The sequence below is a fragment of the Bos taurus genome, chromosome 5 (genome assembly GCF_002263795.3).
Source record: "Bos taurus isolate L1 Dominette 01449 registration number 42190680 breed Hereford chromosome 5, ARS-UCD2.0, whole genome shotgun sequence".
Lineage (NCBI taxonomy): Eukaryota > Metazoa > Chordata > Mammalia > Artiodactyla > Bovidae > Bos > Bos taurus.
In genome coordinates this window covers 103,291,982-103,308,781 of record NC_037332.1, presented here as the reverse complement: position 1 = coordinate 103,308,781, position 16,800 = coordinate 103,291,982, and the positions used below count along the sequence as shown (strand labels likewise).

At 46.3% G+C, this 16,800-nt stretch overlaps 1 pseudogene; it reads right to left on the bottom strand.

Annotated features, from left to right (window-relative positions):
- Positions 1 to 12,031: 12,031 nt before the first annotated feature.
- LOC786586 (complement C1r subcomponent-like) lies at positions 12,032 to 16,729 on the bottom strand (annotated as a pseudogene).
- Between the last annotated feature and the right edge of the window lie 71 nt (positions 16,730 to 16,800).

Here is a 16,800-nt window from a genome sequence, read left to right as displayed (position 1 = left end):
TGATCACCAGCAGTGATTCTATCCACATAGATTGGAGGGACAGCCATGGCAAAGATTCACTTTCAGGTCACTGGCCCCTGAGGCAGGCAGCCAAAAGAGTGACCTCTAGCCTGAGAGATGTTCCTGGAGCTAGAATTCTCCCTCGTTCCTTAATATGTTCTTGTAACTTACGGTTCCTAGCAAGGCTAGGTGCTTCCAAAGTTGGGATCTAAGGAAAAGTACATAGTAAGAGTGGATCACAAGTCCCTTGAAAGTCTATAATCTGACAGATTAGGTTAGTACTTCTAATTCCCAGGCAGTTATGAAATGGTCAAAAAGACCAGAAAGTTTGACCAAGAAAGGAGGGTTCCATCCACACGCTTCATTCATCTCTGGCTTCTCCCCCAGAGGAGTCTTTGGGTGCCTCTTGACATTAGCAGGTCAGTATAATCCCCCAATGATTCTGCCATAAACCATATGAGGTTACCACAGAACCGCAGATTAGGACACAACTCTGGCTTCACATTTCTTTGTGCATTTCTTTCAATCAGTCACACACAGGCACACTGTACATTTAGCAAAGTAAAGCAGAAAATGTGTTTACTAGGAGAACAAAGAACTAGAGCTCTGAATGTCTTTACTTTGTCCTGAAACCAGACGAGACCCCAAGGTAAAAGGTTGCTGCTATGAGCCGTGAACAAAGCCGGGATTCTTGGCCTCTGGAGGAGAGCAATTTGATCCGGGGCTATTTCCTCCTGCTGTTGGGGACCTCTGGCCTCCCTACAAAAGTGATTAACACTCTAATAACCTAAGGCCAATTTTGTTTCATTGATAATCCCCACTCACCCCACCTCCATCCCTAGTATTTTAATTTAATTTAGTTTTGCAGAACGCCCTTGACCAGGCATTGAATTCATGCCCCCTGAAGTGGAAGGAAAACATCCATTTCTGCTTTATTGACTATGCCAAAGCCTTTGACTGTGTGGATAACAATAAACTGTTGAAAATTTTGAAAGAGATGGGAATACCAGACCACCTGACCTGCCTCTTGAGAAACCTATATGCAGGTCAGGAAGCAACAGTTAGAACTGGACATGGAACAACAGACTGGCTCCAAATAGGAAAAGGAGTACGTCAAGGCTGTGTATTGTCACCCTGCTTATTTAACTTATACGCAGAGTACATCATGAGAACTGCTGGGCTGGAGGAAGCAAAAGCTGGAATCAAGATTTCCGGGAGAAATATCAATAACCTCAGATATGCAGATGACACCATCCTTATGGCAGAAAGTGAAGAGGAACTAAAGAGCCTCTTGATGAAAGTGAAAGAGGAGAGTGAAAAAGTTGGCTTAAAGCTCAACATTCAGAAAACTAAAATCATGGCATCTGGTCCATCACTTCATGGCAAATAGATGGGGAAACAGTGGAAACAGTGTCAGACTTTATTTTTTGGGGCTCCAAAATCACTACAGATGGTGATTGCAGCCATGAAATTAAAAGACGCTTAGTCCTTGGAAGTAAATTATGACCAACCTAGATAGCATATTGAAAAGCAGAGACATTACTTTGCCAACAAAAGTCTGTCTAGTCAAGGCTATGGTTTGTCCAGTACTCATGTATGGACGTGAGAGGTGGACTGTGAAGAAAGCTGAGTGCCAAAGAATTGATGCTTTTGAACTGTGGTGTTGGAGAAGACTCCTGAGAGTCCCTTGGACTGCAAGGAGATCCAACCAGTCCATTCTGAAGGAGATCAGTCCTGGGTGTTCTTTGGAAGGAATGATGCTAAAGCTGAAACTCCAGTACTTTGGCCACCTGATGTGAAGAGTTGACTCGTTGGAAAAGACTCTGATGCTGGGAGGGATTGGGGGCAGGAGGAGAAGGGGACGACAGAGGATGAGATGGCTGGATGGCATCACCGACTCCATGGACGTGAGTTTGAGTGAACTCCGGGAGATGGTGATGGACAGGGAGGCCTGGCGTGCTGCGATTCATGGGTCGCAAAGAGTTAGACACGACTGAGCAACTGAACTGAACTGAAGTGGAAGCAATGAGTCTTAACCACTGGACCACTGAGAAAGTCCCATGTTCATCCCCAGTGTTTTAAAACAAATAGAATTCCCTAAAAAATGGGACTGTAAACTTAATGATTACACACATCACATACTGTTTCTCTTTCATCACCTCACCAAGACACTAGATATGGTATGGCACCATTTTATGCAAGTTTGAAGTAGCACAACAAAGTCTCAGTTTAGATGCTAATTACAAATTATTTTTTAAATATCAAGAATTGTGTCATTATTAAAAATTGAATAATTTCACAGTTGGTGAGCAAGTAAGTCTCTTTATGTTTTTGTCACCACAGCTGCTCAACAGAAATGCCGACCCAACTTCCTGATCATTCCACTTGTATGGCTTGGAATGGAATAATTTTCGTGACTATTTTTCAGATTTACACTTGCCATTATTTTAATGTAAAACTGTTTTTAATAGCTCAAACCATTCATCAAGTACTTACATTTATATTTAAAAACTCTCTCCCAGGGACTTCCCAAGCTGTCCAGTGGTTAAGACTTCACCTTCCAGGGCAGGAGTGTAGGTTCCATCCCTGGTTGAGGAGCTAAGATTCCAGATGCCTTGTGGCAAAAAAAACCCCAAAACATACAACAGAAGCAATATTGTAACAAATTCAATAAAGACTTAAAAAGTGGTCTACATCAAAACAAACAAAAAAACCAAATGAACAAAAAAACACAGCTCACTGCCATGTCAATAACTCTGGAATAGATGTTACTGTGATAAATTGCTCTGAAGAAGGCCAAACCCCACAATATCCAGCATTGTTTGTTTAGAACACTTCTGAATTTGAATGCATCTTGGAATCAATGATATGGGACAGTTTATTTGGCAACTTAAAAAATTCCTAGGGGTATGTCAAATAAGGGGGCATTTTCAGTGGATGAAGTTGCATTTTCATTGGAATGCAGTCCCTAAGACAGGGGTAGAAAGTGACAAAGGATAGGAGGAGAGCTGGGGGAGTCGGGAGGCTCTGATGAGGAGGTGAACAGGTCCACCACCCCTTGTTCCCTTATCTGAAGCTCTAAATTCCAAAAGGCTCTGGAATCAAAGTGTTTCATTTTTGTTTTTTTTCCCCCATGTTTGGCACCAAAACCTAACCTAAACTGACTTAAAGTAATTTATAAATAGAATATGTAATGATAACTAATTGGTAACTTAATTCTACATATTGTGAGGATCAATCTGTTTAGCTGCAGAGATATTAATGTTTGATGATGGAGCATTATTCCAGCCCCTTGGGAGGAAGCACAGGAGGAGATGTTAGCTATTCGGTCTCTATACCTGGGGGAGTCTTTTTTGGGGGGGGGCATGTTTTGAGGCTTGGGAATCTTAGTTCCCCGACCAGTGATTGAACCTGAGTTCTCAGCAATGAGATCTGGGGTCCCTACAATGAACTGCCAAGGAATTCCCTGCACTGGTTTTTCCAAAAGCCACAAAATCCTGAGTTTTGAAGCATATCTGGACCCAACGGTTATGGGTAAAGGACACTGGATTGTATCTGAATCTCGCCTTGGTGGGTGGATATAATTTGGATGTGTAGCGACGTGGAGGGGATATCAGGAGGAGGACAAAGCATCATTTCACACAGTCTCAGTGTAAGTCAGTATCCAGTGTCGAGATCTCAGTGTAAGTCAGTATCCAGCCACTACATTTGCTTTAAAGGCGGAGATGGCCTGCATTTCTTTCTTTCTTTTTGTATTTCTAATTCTGTGTACTTTTCTTTTTTGCGAAAACTATTTATTTTATTTGTGTATTATTTATTTACTTGGCTGCTTGGGGTCCTGACTGTGGCAGGCAGGGTCTTCCATCTTCGTTGAGGCATGCAGGATATTTCATGTGGCACGCGAACTCTTAGTTGTGGCATGTGGGATCTAGTTCTCTGCCCAGGTATGGAACCCAGACACCCTGAATTGGGATCAAGATCCCAGGGAGATGTTCTAGGGGTGGGTGCGGTGGGTGGAAGGGGCGGCTGCTCTATGCAGCCACTGCACTGGGTGCTCCTCCCCGGGGCGGTGTCCAGTCCAGAGGTCATCACACTCCGCCCACCTCTCTCCCCAGCCTCCTCCCTGCTCTGTCCCCTCACTCCGTCCCCTTCTGGGATTGGGCTGGCTTGGGACCAGTTAACTGAAGGTAAGGGTCTCCAGTCATGGTCTCTGAAAGGGCTCCCACGTGCTCAGCAAGGCCTCTGGGAGAGACCACCTGTGGAAGAGGGTCTCAGGCACAGAGGCTGACCCTCCAGGCCAAGGGACCCCCGCCCCCACCTTGCTGCTCCCTATGAGCTGGAGGAGGAAGGCAGTGTGGCCTCACCTCCTGAGTCTGAGTCTCCTTTGTCCCTGGGAAAAGGGATGGGGCAAGTGTTTGCGAGTGTGCATGCGTGTGCACACACGGGAGGAATAAGGTGTATGGGGAGGGGCAGGGTGCTCCCACCTCCCTGAGTAAGTCTGGGCACAGTGGTCCTCCCATGCCCAGGATTCTTCCCTCTGGTGTCTCCCTCCCTCCTTGGTCCCCATCAGGCTTACTCACATTTCTCAAGGCCTGTTGTTGGATCCCTGACCCTCGTGACAAGGTCTTCATCCACTCTGCATCCAGGCTGAGCAGGGTCATGCAGAGGAGGGAAGGGGGAGGTACGGACTTTGGAGAAGGAAGGGGGGAACCATTCTGGAAGGAAGACTGTAGGGAATGAAGTATTTGCATACAGAAACCCCCCCAAAATTTTCCCCGTTTAATTTTAGTTTTGAAATCCCTGATTGTGCTGCCACCTGCTGCCCCACAGAGGGAAGGGCTAGAGATGCTTCCACATTTTTAGGAATAGAAAAGCCTTGGGTTGGAGGAGCCGATGTCCCTTTCTAAATCTGATGGGAATCCCCTCCTTCCTCAAGGCCCTTTCTGGTGACTGCGGCTGTGTTCAGGGTTCAGGCTATGTTCAGGGTTCCTACTCAAAGAACAGTGGAAATGGCAGTCTCTTCTCCCTTAATCCCATTCTCCCTGTCCTTAGTCTGCCAGCAGCTGTGGTCCAGGAATGACCAGGGTTCAATGCCCAGGATAATGGGACAGGAACAAGGGCTAGAGACTGGGAGTGCGGGGAGTACAGGAGGGCGCAGAGGAGAGAGAAACTTGGTTGACCTGGGGCCCTGCTCTGCTTCCCTCAGCAATGACAAGTTGAGGAAACTTACCTGGCGGTATAGTGGCTAAAAATCCATGTTTCCGATGCAGAGGGAACAGGTTTGATCCCTGGTCAGGGAACTAAGATCCCACATGTCATGTGGTGCTTCTAATAAAGAAATTTTAAAAAATGACATGTAGAACTGGGACTGCCATGACCCCAAAGCACCACTAGAGTCTATCTTAAGACAGGACTTCCCTGGTGGTCCAGTAAGAAAAGGCAAAGAGACATGACACTGAAAGATGAACTTCCCAGGTCGGCACGTGCCCAATATGCTACTGGAGAAGAGCGAATGGACAGCTCCAGAAGGAATAAGAGGAAGAGCCAAAGTGGAAACAGTGTCCAGTTGTGGATGTGACTGGTGGTGAAAGTAAAGTTCAATGCTGTAAACAACAATATCGCACAGGAACCTGGAATGTTAGTTCTGTAAATCAAGGTAAATTCAGTTCAGTTCAGTTGCTCAGTCATGTCCGACTCTTTGCGACCCCATGAATGCAGCACGCCAGTCCTCCCTGTCCATCACCAACTCCCAGAGTCCACCCAAACCCATGTCCATCGAGTCGGTGATGCCATCCAACCATCTCATCCTCTGTCGTCCCCTTCTCCTCCTGCCCTCAATCTTCCCCAGCATCAGGGTCTTTTCAAATGAGTCAGCTCATCGTAGGGTACTGGAATGCAAAAGTAGGAAGTCAAGAGATACCTGGAGTAAGATGCAAGTTTGGCCTTGGAGTACAAAATGAAGCAGGGCAAAAGTTAACAGAGTTTTGCCAAGAGAAAGCACTGGCCTTAGTAAACACCTTCTTCCAACAGCACAACAGACGTCTCTTGGACATCACCAGATGGTCAATAGTGAAATCAGATTGACTATATTCTTTGCAGCTGAAGATGGAGAAGCTCTATACAGTCAGCAAATCAAGACCAGGAGCTGAGTGTGGCTAAGATCAGGAATGTCTTATTGCAAAATTCAGACTTAAATTGAAGAAAGTAGGGAAAACCACTAGGCCTTTCAGGTATGACCAAAGTCAAATCTCTTATGATTGATTATACAGTGGAAGTGATAAATAGATTCAAGGGATGAGACCTGATAGAGTGCCTGAAGAACTATGGATGGAGGTTCATGACATTGTACATCAAATCCATCCCCAAGAAAAAGAAATGTGAAAAGGTAAAATGGTTGTCTAAAGAGGCCCTAAAAATAGCTGAGAAAAGAAGGGAAGTGAAAGGCAAAGAAGAAAAGGAAAGATATACCCATCTGAATGCAGAATTCCAAAGAATACCAAGAAGAGATAAGAAAGCCTTTCTCAGTGATCAATGCAAAGAAATAGAGGAAAACAATAGAAAGGGAAAGACTAGAGATCTCTTCAAGAAAATTAGAGATACCATGGGAGCATTCCATGCAAAGATGGACACAATAATGGACAGAAATTGTATGGACCTAACAGAAGCAGAAGATATTAAGAAGAGGTGGCACGATTACACAGAAGAACTATACAAAAAAGATCTTCATGACCCAGATAATCACGATGGTGTGATCACTCACCTAGAGCCAGACATCCTGGAATGTGAAGTCAAGTGGGCCTTAGGAAGCATCACTATGAACAAAGCTAATGGAGGTGATGGAATTCCAGTTGAGCTATTTCAAATCCTAAAAGATGATGCTGTGAAAGTGCTGCACGCAATATGTCAGCATATTTGGAAAACTCCATCAGTGGCCACAGAACTGGAAAAGGTCAGTTTTCATTCCAATCCCTAAGAAAGGCAGTGCCAAAGAATATTCAAACTAACACACAATTGCATTCAATTCACATGCTAACAAAGTAATGCTCAAAATTCTCCAAGCTATGCTTCAACAGTATGTGAACCGAGAACTTTCAGATGTTCAAGCTGTATTTAGAAAAGGCAGAGGAATCAGAAATCAAATTGCCAGCATCCGCTGGATCGTAGAAAAAGCGAGAGAGTTCCAGAAAAACATGTACTTCTGCTTTACTGACCACGCTAAAGCTTTTGACTGTGTGGATCACAACAAACTATGGAACATTCTTAAAGCAATGGGAATACCAGACCACCTTACCTGCCTCCTGAGAAACCTGTATGCAGGTCAAGAAGCAACAGTAAAAACTGGACATGGAACAACAGATTGGTTTCAAACTGGGAAAGATGTATGACAAGGCTGTATATTGTCACCCTGCTTATTTAACTTATATGCAGAGTATATCATGCGAAATGCTGGGCTGGATGAAGCATAACTGGAATTAAGATTGCTGGGAGAAATATCAATAACCTCAGATATGCAGATGACACCACCCTTATGGCAAAAGCAAAGAGGAACTGAAGAGCCTCTTGATGGAAGTGAGAGGAGAGTGAAAATGCTGGCTTAAAACTCAACACTTAGAAAACTAAAATCATGGCATCTGGTCCCATCACTTCATGGCAAATAGATGGGGAAACAGTGACTGACTTTATTTTCTTGGTCTCCACAATCACTGCAGATGGTGACTGCAGCATGAAATTAAAAGATGCTTATTCCTTGGAACAAAAGCTATGACCAACCTAGACAGCATTAAAAAGCAGAGACATTGCCAACAAAGATCCATTTAATCAAAGCTATGGTTTTTTCCAATAGTCATGTATGGATGTGAGAGTTGGACCATAAAGAAAGCTGAGCACTGAAGAATTGATGCTTTTGAACTGTGGTGTTGGAGAAGACTCTTGAGAGTCCCTTGGATTTCAAGGAGATCCAACAAGTCCATCCTAAAGGAAATCAATCCTGAAAATTCACTGGAAGGACTGATGCTGAAACTGAAGCTCCAATACTTTGGCCACCTGAAGAAGAGCCGACTCATTAGAAAAGACCCTCATGCTGGCAAAGATTAAAGGCAGGAGAAAAGGGGATAACAGAGGACAAGATGATTGGATAGCATCAGCCACTCAGTGTACATGAGTTTTAGCAAGATTGTAGATGTGAAGCACAGGGAAGCCTTCCTTGCTTCAGTCCATGGGGTCGTGAAGAGTCAGATATGACTGAGTGGCTGAACAAAAACCAATGGTTAAGACTCTGAGGTTCCAATGCAAGGGGTATAGGTTTGATCCCTTGTTGGGGAAGTAAAATCCCACATGCAGTACAACTGAAAAAAAAAGAAAGAAAACTTTCCTCCTCCTCACGATGGACTCAGGCCTGCTGATGAACTTGTCCCTTAGGGAAACAAGGGCAGCTGAGGACGGGTTGGAGACATCCTGTTCTCCTCAGCATCTGGTCCAAAGTGTGAGCCCCTGAGGGTCACGGCACCTGGGGCTGTGCAAACACTGACTGTGAACTACCATGACTTGGTCTTTTCCGAGCAGAAACCAGGCCCTGGGAGGAGAATGGGCTCCTGTCTCCCTTCCTCCAGGCCATCGTGTTCTGTATTAAATGTCTGCTCTTTGGGGAAGCCTTCCTTCAACTATCCAGGCCTCTGGGAGAGACCACCTATGGAAGAGGGTCTCAGGCACAGAGGCCGACCCTCCAGGCCAAGGGACCTCCCCGCCCCCCCCACCTTGCTGCTCAGTATGAGCTGGAGGAGGAAGGCAGTGTGGCCTCACCTGAGGTCTGAGTCTCCTTTCTCCCCAGGAGGAGGGATGGGGCTTGTGATTGTGAGTGTACATGTGTGTGCACACTGGAGGGATCAGGTGTATGGGGAGGGGCAGGGTGCTCCCACCTCTCTGAGTAACTCTGAGCACAGGGGGCATCCCATGTCCAGGATTGTCTCGTCTGGTGTCTCCTTCCTTCCTTGGTCCCCACCAGGCTTACTCATATTTTTCAAGGCCTGTTGTATCTTCGACTCTTATGACAGTGTCTTCATCTACTCTGTGTCCAGGGAGATCAGGGTCATGCAGAGGAAGGAAGCAGGAGGGAGGGACTGTGGAGGGGGAATGGGCAAACCATTCTGTGAGGATGATTGTAGAGAATGAAATATTTTCAAAAAGAAAACCCACAAAAAAAAATCTGTTTCCAGTTTATTTTAATTTTGAAATCCCTGATTGTGCTGCCACCTGCTGGCCTGGATGGGGAACTGCTGTGCTGTGCTTAGTCACTGGTGTCTTTGCAACCCCATGGACTGCAGCCCACAGGGCTCCTCTGTCCATGGGGATTCTGCAGGCAAGAATACTTGAGTGGGTTGCCATGCCCTCCTCCAGGGGATATTCTCAAACCCGGGATAGAACCTCTGTCTACCGCATTGCATGTGGCTTCTTTACCCTCGGAGCCACCCTGGTAGCCCAGGAAGGGCTAGAGATGGGCTTTTGGGGACAGAAAAGCCTTGGGTTGGAGGCCCAGATGTCCCTTTCTAAATCTCATGGGAATCCCCCCTTCCTCAGGGCCTTCCTGGGAACTGTGGCTGTGTGTTCAGGGTTCCTACCCTAAAGACACTGGAAATCTCAGCTGAGGGGGGTTGTTTCCTGGCCTTCTCTTCTCCGTTAACCCTGTTCTTCTTGTCCTTAGTCAGCCAGCAGCTCTGTTTCAGGAACAACCAGGGTTCAATGCCCAGAATAATGGAACAGGAGCAAGGATTCGAGACAGAAGTGCATGAGGGTGCAGAGGAAAGACAAGCTTGGTTGCCCTGGTTCCTCCTTCAGCAATGACATGTAGAGGAAACTAGCCTGAAGGTCCAGTGGTTGAAACACCGTGTATCCAATGCAGGGGGTGTGGGTTCCATCTCTGGCCAGGGAACTAAAATCCCACATGCCATGTGGTACAGCTAAGAAAGAAATTTACAAAAATGACCCATAGAGCAGAGGCTGCTGTGACCACAAAGCACCACTAGGGTCTGTTTCAAGACCCTCCCAGGACTTCCCTGGTGGGCCAGGGGTTAGGACTCCCAGCTTCCAATGTAGGGGACAGGGGTTTGATCCCTGGTCGGGGAACTAAGATCCCAGCAAGAAATTAAAAAAAAAAAAAACCCTTCCTCCCCCCTCAATGGACTCAGGCCTGCTGATGAACTTGTCCCTTAGGGAAACAAGGGCAGCTGAGGATGGGTTGGAGACATCCTCTTATCCTCAGCATCTGGTCCAGAGTGTGAGCCCCTGAAGGTCACAGTGTCAGGGGCTGGGCAAACAGGGTGGCTGTGGACCACCGGTGACTTGATCTTTTCTGAGCAGAAGCCAGGGCCCTAGAGGAGAAAGGGCTCCTGTCTCCCTTCCTCCAGGCCATCATGTTCTGTATTAAACATCTGCTCTTTAGGGAAGCCTTCTCTCCAGGGCTCAGAGACCCCACGACAATGTGTTCCCCTGGGAGGCTCAGATCCAGAACGGCCTCTGAGTGCTCAGGCCTCTGTCGTCTACCCTGCTTGTTTTCCCTATTGGATGAGTCCCTCCATCTGTCCACCTGCCCGCTCACTTATCCATTTGGAAGCTACCTATTTAACGTGGCAGGCGCATTCCCAGGCCCTGGGGCAGCTCCCAGTGAGGCAGTGAGCAGGTCATCACTGAATGTAGTCTGAGACCAGGCACACGCAAGAGGCCAGGTGGTTCCAGGTTGGAGGGTTTCACTAGCAGGCTTGTATGTCAGAGCCAAGGAGTGAATCTGCTGGCAGGGCTGATCCATGACATGACCCACGACATGATCTGTGCCCTTGTCAGCTGAGGAAGGACAGAAGATAGGGAAGAGTGGGTGAGGGCCAGATCCAAGGCAAAAAGAAGGGCCATCTAGGGACTTCCCTGGGGGTCCAGGGGTTAAGACTTCACCTTTCAATGCAGGGGCGAGGGTTTGATCCCTGTTTATGGATCTGGGATTTCACATTCCTTGCTGTCAAAAATCCGAAATATAAAACAGAAGCAATATTGTAACAAATTCAATAGACTTTAAAAATGGTCTACGTAAAAAAAAATTCTTAAAAGAAAGAATGGGCATCTGGTCTAGCGAATTGCACATTAGTATCTGGATGGCAGTGTGTGTATGTGTGTGTGTGTGTGTGTGTTGTGTGTTTACCATGGAGGTAGGATGGCAAGCCTACAGGTAGGACAGGAGGTCCAAGAAGGTAAGTCTTGGCAGGAGCGCTCCCATGTGGCCTAGGGGATCCGAGTTCTGTCCTGGTAGCATGTAGCATGACTGGACCTCATTAGCTCAGCCCCAGCCTGACCCCCTCTCTACCCAACCACACACGACAACCTTGACTTATACATAGTGTTGGGCTTCCCTGGTGGATCAAATGGTAAAGAATCTGCCTGCAGTGCACAAGACCCAGGTTCTGTACCAGGGTTGGGAAGATCCCTTGGAGAAGGAAATGCAAACCCAGTCCAGTATTCTTGCCTGGAGAATTCATGGACAGAGGAGCCTGGAGGGCTACAGTTCATAGGATTGCAAAGAGCTGGACATGATTGAGTGACTAACACTTTCACTTCCTTTATACTTTGTGGTATACCCTTGACTTACATCCTGGGCAGAAAGAAGAAATGGCTATGTGATGATTTCTCAGACACTTGTTTTGAAACCAGTATTAAAGACATTGTTACATTGATCATGACTTTTAAGATTTGATTCTGGGGAGAAAAAAGTATCTCTCTTAAGGCAATGGAAGTTTTCCTTCTGTGGATATATTTATATCTATACACCTGCACCTATATCTGTTTTTACCTCTGTCTATATCTAGACATATAGATACAGACATATAGATTCCACTATTTGCTAAATTTTATTTAATGAGTATATCTTACTTTTATCTTATTTATTTTTATTATTGAAAACAAGATGTAAGTTTCTCCCTGACAAGGTAAAAAATATATATCTAGATGTGTGTCTAGACATAAAAATAAAGATAAATAAAACTAATATATTCTCATTAAATAAAATTTAGCAAATAATGCAGAATAGAGGAAAACAAACAGCCAAACTACCACTAAAAGTAACTCAGTTTAATATTTTGAGTGTTTGGTACTATGTATAGTTTTAAGCTATCTGTGGCTCTGGAGTAAAACCTGATACACGAGTAAGACTGGGTTAGAAAGGCAATGTTTGACTCAAAAAACATGGGCTGTTTCATTCTCTAGGTGTGTGACTCCATTCCTGCCCTGTACCATTTTCTAGATTCCACATGTGTGTTTTAATATATGACATTTGTTTTTCTCTTTCTGACTTACTTATCTGTGTTCTTGCAGGGTGCTGCCCTGGATGCTGCTGTAATACACTGATACTACATCACACAGACAGTATACCGTGTTTCTGAAATCTGTAAAATGATGAACACTGAAAGCCACTTGGACTTGAGGGTGTCAGATAAGGGATTGTGGACCTACATTTGGTCTTACAAACCCATCATTTCTTGGGAATGTTTTAACTCTGCCTTGATATTCTTAATTTCAGGCCTGTGTGAGTCAACTTGAGTAAAGTTGTTCAGACAAGTCCAGCAGAGTTGGTTGTGCAATAATATCATGATAATATTCTGGCATAAATACTTATAATGCTTATCCCAAGCTTTGGGCCCTTCTCTGGCCTTTAAATATACCTTAAAGAATATGTTATTTGAAAATATTGTTAATGCACTTCCCCAGCTGTCCAGTGGTTAAGACTCTGCACTTCCACTGCAGGGGGTGCAGGTTCCATTCCTGGTTGGGGAACTAAGATCCCACATGCTGCCAGGAGTGACCAAAAAATAAATACATACATATGTAAATAAATGATTAAAAAGATAAAAGTCCTATTAGTGACTCAGTTTGGGAAAAACATTTCATAGCATTTTTCTCTTAAGGAATATTTAGAGGTTGGACAGTGAGCTGCTAAAAAAGCTCTTATATCTGCAACTATGTATGTGGGAAAATAAGGATTTTCTTTGTAGTGTATAATCCAAACAAAATACAGAGATAAATTATCTGCAACTCTAATGGTAAATGTGGGCAGCACCTTAATTGTTCTCATTGCCTTCCTAAGTAAATATTTCACAGATACTCTCACTAAATATTTTTTTGAATTAATTCATTTTGGGCTACGCTGGGTCTTTGTTGCTGCCTGGGCTTCTCACTGCGGTGGCTTCTCTTGTTGCCCAGCACAGGCTCTAGGGGACGCAGCTTCAGTAGTTGTGGCTGGAAGGCTGTAGAGTGCAGGTGCGCGGGCTTAGCTGCTGTGCCACACGTGGGATCTTCCTGGATAGGGGATCAAACCCTGCATTGGCAGGTGGATTCTTTATGGCTGAGCCATCAGGGAAGTCCTGAACTCACTAAATAATTTATATTTATTAAACACTGCTTTTAATTCATTTACACCATGGGCTTTCTCATAAAACTTCATCTGGAAGGTGTTCTATATTCAGTTACCCGATGGTATAAACACGGAAGAGGACAGGGATGACCAGAGATTGTGGCATCTTCTGCAATCCTTGGGGGAAATAAAGGTGCCCTCTAAGTTGTTTCAGGTGAAGAACGTGGGTGGGATTATAGAGAAGAGAAATTATTTCACATGGTATCTTTCTGCATTAATGATTTTAATATGGATTCTTAGCAGTTATCAACAATGGGTCACTCCTGAGCTCAGTCTTACGCTTCCATCACTTTCTTGATCCAGTCCACGTACTTGAGGACATTGGTGTAGAACCCGTACCCTTCACCACACCCGATGCCCCAGGTCACGATGCCCGTGGCCACCCAGCGGTCATTTTTCTTATCCCTCATTGCAAAGACCCCTCTGGCATCCCCACGGCAGACATCGTGCTTTAAGGTTGGGCTCCCAGCACAGAACATGTTTTCAGAAAACACATCATTCCTGTATTTTTTTTTTTTTTTTTGCCGGAGCCAGCGCTCGCAAGTCTCTCACCTAGCTGCTGGCAGACGGACAAACCTGAGGTCATGAGAAATTCTCTCCTCCATGATCCCAAAGCCACTGACATAGCCTATCAGACCCGGGTCATAGAGGGTCTCGTTGTCTGGGAGGCAGATGGGCAGGAGGTTGGGGCCCAGGGTGACGCTATTTTCCAGCTCCAGGAGGGCGATGTCCCCCTCGAAACTGTGGGACTCTTCCTGGCGGTAGTCTGGGTGGATTATGACCCTACGGACCGGGTGGTTGGTGCTATCTTCCACGTTGACGTGGCCCAGGAACACGTCTAAGTTGGGGCTGCCCTGCGCCTCGTGGTCCTTGGGGTTGATGGTGTGCGCGGCCGTGAGGATCCAGCGGTCCCCCAGCAGCGCACCACCCCCGGGCCCGTGGATGTTGGTGTAGGCCTGCCAGGGGAAGTTGCCCAGCTTGGCCTTCTGGCTTCCAATGATGCGCTGCCTCTGTTTGACAGGGTGGATTGGCTCCCCGCACACTGGGGAGGAGAAGATGGGTTCAGGGAGAGAAACGTCAGTGTCCGTCTGCCCACCTCCCTCCATGGCCTTTCCCTCCCCTTTGCCCCTCTTTTGGCTCAGGGCCCTTTCCTCTCCCTTCATCCTCCCCAACCCACCATCTTTGGCATATTGTCACCACCTCTCCTCGTTCTTGTTTATTCTTTCCTGGGGCTTTTCTTGCCCTTTTTATTTATTCTTGGTCTCCCATCTGCTCAGTGAAAAGTCCAGGACTGTCAGGACAGGGCCAGCTCTCTGGGTCCCTCTGCCCTTCTCCTGGGGCATCTCCTCTCCTTTTTTCAGATGCCCCATGTCCGTCTTCAGCTTCAGGCTGGACTGTCTCTCTCTTGTCTATGCCACCCCTCCTCCAGGCCCTGCTTGGCTGCCAAGGCCACAGAGGACAGTGGAGGGCTTCCACTCACCTGGCAAACACCGAGGCATCTTCTCTCCTACCAGCTCGTTCTTCCAAATGCCCTGAGCCATGCAGGTGTACAGCCCTGAGGGGAGAGGGGGCTGAGCTCAGGCTGGGGGGGTGTGGGCAGGAGCCAAGAGCACCAAAGCGAGGACAGAATGGAGGAGGAAAAAAGGGAAAGGTTCGAATATCTGCAGGTGGGATACTGAAAGTCTAAGGGGCACCATGTGTATGCTTTTGTTTTGATGCTAAACGGAAAAATCAGAATACTTAACTCATATTCAGTGTGATCCCTGTGTTTGAAAGTTGACACAAAAACTGGAAGGAACTTATCAGGAAGATCTCATCAATGATTGCATCTTGGTGTTGAGTTGTGGATGATAATGGGAGCTATTTTTTGTTTGTTTGTTTGGAGGGAGGAATTTGTTTGGCCGAGCAGTGCAGATCTTAGTTCCCCAACTAGGGATTGAACTTGAGTCCTCAGCAGTGAAAATGTGGAGTCCTACCTGCTGGACTGTCAGGGAATTCCCCGTAGCTATGTCTTCTGATTGTGGACAATGAACCCTGCTTGATGCTCAACACTTTATCTGTGTTATGTCATTGAAGCACCACGGTGATGCTTTTCAGCTTCCCAGGCGGAGCTAGTGGAAAAGAACCCTGCCAATGCAAAACACGTAATAGACACAGGTTCAGTCCCTGGGTTGGGAAGACCCCCTGGAGGGAGAAATGGCAACCCACCCCAGTATTCTTGCCTGGAGAATTCCATGGACAGAGGAGCCTGGTGGGCTATAATCCATGGGGTTGAAAAGAGTCTGACACAACTGAGTGACTAACACTAGAGACGAGGAAACTGGGTTTAAAGTTTTTTGCACAAGGTCATATAACTTCTAAGTGCTAGAACCAAGATACAAAGGGATGATTGTCTGACTTCAAAGCCTAGTTCTTAAATAATACCCTATAGAGCATATAAATAAGATTGTTTTTCTGTTTTGCACATTTCAAACCTACAAGGCATGTGATTTCTTTTATTTAAAAAAAGTTTTTAAGATAACCATAGATGAGTTTGAGAGTAATTTAGTAATGCAAAGTCACAACACAGCAACCTGAGAGGGGATGTGGGGAGAATGCTGAGGAAACCCCACTGATAAGCCTGTAGTGCGGGTGCTGGAGAGGGTGCTGGCGGTGGTGATGGTCGTGACGGTGATTGTGACAGCGGTGTAATGATGGTGCTGGTGGCGGCGGCAATGCTGATGGCAGTGGTAGTGATGGTCGTGGTTTTGATGGTGATGGTGGTGATGAGAGAGCTGTTTATGAGATTCAGGTCTTTCTATCAGCTCAAGTGTCTCCATCTTCAACCTTACTAGAAGCCTCTTGGCACCCCCGAAACCAGTTCCCTGGCTAAATATCTTAATATTCCCTCCTTGGAGATTCTGTTGGAAGAAATCGCAGAAGATTCCCAACAAGAGGGAGAAGACAGCCATTTGTGTGGGTCCCTACCTCGCTCAGACTCGCTCGTGCCATCATTGCTGTGCATCTTGTAGAAGGGCTCGTGGCAGCAGTACTGGATACGGGCCTCGTAGGTGTTCACCCCCTCTCTGGTGGTGTAATTGAAGGCCCCATTGGGCAGGCTTCGGGGCTGCCCGCAGTCCTTGACTTGGAGAGAACACAGGGCCATGTGAGAACTGAGAAGGACTGTACTGGAACTTCAGTGGGAGGGGTGGGAACCCGCAGGCCAGGCTTCCCGCTTCTTCGGATTCAAGAATCCCAAATTCTATCTTTCATTCAGTACGAGGCCAGGAGCCCAGTACAGGCACCACTCACCCACGGCTTGGTAGTGGGCCTGGAAGCCCTTGTAGAATATGTCAGTGCCGTTCTCCTCGTTGGAG